Here is a 5,089-nt window from a genome sequence, read left to right as displayed (position 1 = left end):
TGATTAAGAAATTTGGAAACATAGCAGGTTATAAGAATAACAGGCAAAAGTAAATAAGATTCTTATACATTAACGAAGAGGCCTCTCACAATAAACTGTATCGTAACCATCCACTTCTAATTCCTAAAGACAAAGACTAACTTACAACCGCACTGCCAATCAAAGGCAAGAATAATGAAAGCTGTTAAGAAAGAGCTATTTGACTTAGAGCCGATTTATGATGGAGTTGTCAGGACGAAATTCCATTATGCTGGGGAACCTGCATATTAAACGAGATGAAATTGAACAGCAGCAGAGAGAGGGTCTGAAAGATCTTGTGTAGTGCCACCCTCTGAACCCAATTTTCTCACCTAGAAGGAAAGGACTCCGGTCAAGACCTCTAGTTTATAGAACCTCTGCGTGCTTTTAAGACACAATGTTCTTAGAGAGCAATTCTAAGGTCATATTTAAATAACCTAACAGCATAAGTATTCTGCTCTTATTGAGATTTTTGTGACTGAAAGGGACACAATGTGTATGTCCCAAAGGAAAGCATATATGGATCGGGTCACTTCCTTATGAGTTCTGGGGGTCAGGAATATTGATGATGGTGGGTTCATTAGACCGGTGTTTTCCTTGTAGCAAGTATTCAAGATAGATGAGACTGATGAAGGTGGGCAGCAATGTCTTTTGACCCACTTACAGATGTTGACTTAGTGTAAGGGGCACTGAGTCATAGACCTAAAGTTAGATGGCCGTGGATATTGTGGCTTCTCTTTGTTAGAGCATTCCGTGGGCCATTGTAACTTAATGAAAGACCCACAGAAATGAAGCAGACAAGACCAGATTTGAAATTACCTATGGCCGTCACCAAGGCTGAGGGGATGGAAACATCTGCCCCACGTGCCGGAAGCCAGCGGGTGGCGACAACGACGCGCTTACTGGAGGTGTTTCATCGCACTGAGACCCTGCGGGTGACCTCGCGAAACCAGCTCGCCGAAATGGCTGCTTCCAGTCAAGGAAACTTTGATGGAAATTTCGAGCCTCTGGACCTCGCAGAATTTGCTAAAAAGCAGCCATGGTGGCGCAAGTTGTTCGGCCAAGAATCTGGGCCCTCTGCCGAAAAGTATAGTGTGACCACCCAGCTGCTCATAGGAGGTGTCACCGGATGGTATACGGGTTTCATATTCCAGAAGGTTGGAAAGTTGGCGGCAACAGCTGTGGGCGGTGGATTTTTTCTCCTTCAGATGGCAAACCATACTGGTTACATCAAAGTTGACTGGAAACGAGTAGAGAAGGATATGAGGAAAGCCAAGGAGCAGCTGAAAATTCATAAGAGCAACCAAATCTCTAGCGAAGTCAAGAGCAAAGCAGAAGAGGTGGTATCATTTGTGAAGAAAAATGTCCTTGTGACAGGGGGATTTTTTGGAGGCTTTCTGCTGGGCATGGCATCCTAAGATGGACAACCTCTGTGTTGTTTTTCCCTCCATCATCTCATCAGAATATGTCAGTTGTGTTTTTCCAACCAGAAGCCTCTATACTCCATCATAGGACATTGAGTCTCCCTTCGTCTTCCTCTCCTCCTGTGCCTTCCTCCTGCACTGGCTGATCAGAATAACTCTCTATGGTATGAGATAGCTTAGTACTGACCTGACTTGAACTTGCCAATGATGGAAGAGACAATAGACCTTAGCTTGTCCAACCAGCACTCTCCCTACAGGACTAGTCTGGAGGTCAGCAAGAATGTGTGTCTCCCCATCATAAGCTGCAAGCTGGCCCACCCAGAAGGATGATTGGGTCCTAAAATGTTGCCCCAAATTGTTGATTTGGAAAAGAAATAGCAAGTAGACATCTTGTCCAGCACGTAAAGGACCTTGAATACATTTGCCTTCATGCATCAAAAAAAAAAAAAAAGAAAGAAATTACCTATGGCCGTGTTTGAATCCCTGATCTATCACAAATCAGATGTTTTATCATAGTCCTCATATTCACTGTATATTTCAAAGCCACCGTTTCTTTATTAGATGAAATAAACATTCCACAAGTTCTATCATGCTGTTCTGGGGCAGATCAACCCTGGGGAACCAATTACAAGGTTAATAATTTATAAATTATTAAGGGTTCATGAGGGAGCAGGGAGCGGGGAAGGAGGGGTGTATTAGTCTGGGTATTTTAGAGAAACAAATCCACAGAAACTCATGTACAAGAGAGAGTTTTATGTACAGGTTAAGTGCACATCAAGAAAATATCCCAACCCAGTGCTGCCTAAGCCCACAAGTCCAACATTAACCCATTAACCCATATATACAACATCAATCCACAAAGTCCTCCTCCTTCATCTCACAAAACACACATTATGATGCCAACTGCAGGAAGAAAGCCGAATCAGTGAATGTGTAAACATCTCAGCACTGGCAGGAGTCTCCACACGGCTGCTCCAGCACCCAGGGCTGCATCAGGGTAGGTCCATCTGGTTTTTCCTTGGGGATGTCTTGCAGGAAGTCAGCCTTGCCAGCTGAAGCAGGGAATTGCTAAGGCAGCTGCACCCTGGTGTGACCATCACAAAGCAAGAGACCTGAGAACTAGATAGGGGAGGCTCACAGAGCCATTTATCTCTCCACCCTTCAATTAACCTCACATGTGTTTATCGGCCAAGTTGGCACAATAAACTAACTCAAGGGGAAAAAATGAGCTGATACCAAGGGCTCAAGTAGAAAGCAAATGTTTTGAGAATGATGATGGCAACAAATGTACAAATGTGCTTGACACAACGGATGTATGTGTGGATTGTAATAACAGTTGTATGAGCACCCAATAAAATGATTTTAAAAGGTGATTTAAAACTCTATTATGCTTAAAAAAACCTCTATTATGCTTAATTGAGGTTAGATATAAAATGTATTCCTTTATTTGGCATACCTGGGTGGGGAAACAATGAATACTCTTGCTGCTAACTGAAATGGTGGAGATTCAGGCCACACAGAGATGCCTTGGAAGAAAAGCCTACTGATTTACTTTTGACAGAAAAGCAAAACCCACAAAAAAAGCCTGCCAGTGAAAACACAATGGAGCACAGTTCTACTGTGACTCATGGGAACCCGGTGCTGCAAGCTGCGGTCAACTCAATGGCATTTGTTTTTAATAGAGTAGGAAGCTCAACAAAACGATGAAAAAAAGCTGTGGTGATTATAATTGATAAACTTGGAATTGTTTCTCTATTCCTCCTAAAGCAGAGAAGGAATCAGGGAGGCATATTGAATGAAAAAATATAAGGGTTGAAAGCAAATTTTCAACGGGAAGAGATCATTTTAATTGTATCAAACTGAATTTGGGTTTCATATTAATTTTACTCTTCAGGGCTGCTTTTATTAAAACTTCCTGTGCTGTTTCCATTACTCATTCATTGTTGTCTAAATCCATAACATAATCATAGTTCTTAATTTTTGGTGGGACCTTATGCTCACTCAAAGCTTACATCACTTGTATTTATTGAATCAAGATATTTTATGACTATGGTTGCTGAAACCAAATTCATCGACATTGACTTTTGTTTTGTGTTAGAACTTGTTATCTTTGTGTTTGCTTTGTTTTTTGTTTTTGCTTGACAATGGTGTAATCATTATTTATATTTATTAAGTGTTTCAGAAACTCTTCTGTGTTGGAAATGTAGCCTCTAGCCTTTCATAACTTAGAAGACACAAGGTACAAGCTTTTGTTGTTCTTTTGCAAAAGCAAACTTTTCTTGGAATTGAAAGTTGTTGCTTTTAGGAAAACCTAGTAGATGATTTCAGACTTTTAGATAAACTGAGTTATATTAAGGACATTAAAGTCTAATATCTTAGACATTTGTTAAAATCTAATAGATTATTTTAGACTTTGTAAATGCTTCAAAATGATTAGAGGATCAGTTGGTAGGTATATCAGTTTTTCAACTTATATTTTCCAACTTACATCTTTCAAAGTTGGAACACCAGATACATCTACCACCTGGTAAACATTAATCCATGCAGACAACATTAAGCATCTGGAAGAGGTTGTTATTTCTAAGTAGAGGAAGAGCTGGAGAGGGAAGGAGAAAAACCAAGAAAAATTACAAAAACCAAACATACCCTCCTATTTTGGGTAGAAATTGTACAAAGAATTGTTAAAAGCTGCCAATGCTGACTTTTGGGCACTCTCTCTTTGACCACTCCTTTCCCTCTTTCTTTCTCTCTTTTAATTAAAAAAATTATTTAACCATTTCCTTTTAATCTATATGTAAACACACACATGCTCACATGCTTGAAAATTTGCATAAATGCCTAAAGGGACTATATCATAAATTATGGCTATAATTTCTTTCACTTTGTTATTTGCCTCTTTTCCTTTCTCTACAAATTATGTTTTTCTTCTAGATTTGTAATTCCATCAAGTAATATAGACATACAAATATGTGTGTATATAAGACTTGTTTTCAGTTCCTAAAGATGGGAATTTATTAATCTTAATTTTCTTCTCTTTTTCACTTAAGAAAATCTCAAGGTAATCTCTGCAAATATGTGATGATACAAATTAAAATTTTAAGAACAATTACTTTTCTTTAATTTTTATTTAACCATTTTGTTGCGGGACTCTTACAAAACTCATAAGAATCCACCATTCAATTGTATTAAGCACACTTGTACATATGTTGCCATCCACATCTCCTTTTATTTAATGTATCTAAACACTCCCCAATCTGAGGGGAAGTCACTTAGCCACTGTCAACAAAATTGCAATAAATGCATTTTCAAACACTTTTGGATAGTGATCACTTATTATTATGGGATAGATACCCAGGACCAAAATTACTGAATCAAAGAGTATGTTAAATGTTAATAGATATTGCTAAATTGGCTTCCCAACAGGCAATAAAGTTGACATTTCTCAGCAGACCATACAATATCTTTGCCTCACTTTAGTATCAGTAATAAGTTCCTGTTGTGCTTGAATTTTTGTCAGATGTTGTGCTCTCTCATATTCTTGTCCCCACTCTCATTTCCTTGACTACTAGTATGTCTGCATATCTTTTCATGTTAGTTAGTCATTTGTATTTACTTTTGTAAAATAGTTTTATTCTTTTTCCTTTTTC

At 38.7% G+C, this 5,089-nt stretch overlaps 1 pseudogene; it reads left to right on the top strand.

Moving 5' to 3' along the window:
* Positions 1-856: 856 nt before the first annotated feature.
* LOC142448797 (FUN14 domain-containing protein 2 pseudogene) lies at positions 857-1,832 on the top strand (annotated as a pseudogene).
* Positions 1,833-5,089: the final 3,257 nt, after the last annotated feature.

Source organism: Tenrec ecaudatus, chromosome 5 (assembly GCF_050624435.1).
Source record: "Tenrec ecaudatus isolate mTenEca1 chromosome 5, mTenEca1.hap1, whole genome shotgun sequence".
NCBI classification, from domain to species: Eukaryota; Metazoa; Chordata; class Mammalia; order Afrosoricida; family Tenrecidae; genus Tenrec; species Tenrec ecaudatus.
The sequence above is the reverse complement of the archived record's forward strand: the minus strand, read 5'-3'. Positions and strand labels throughout refer to the sequence as shown.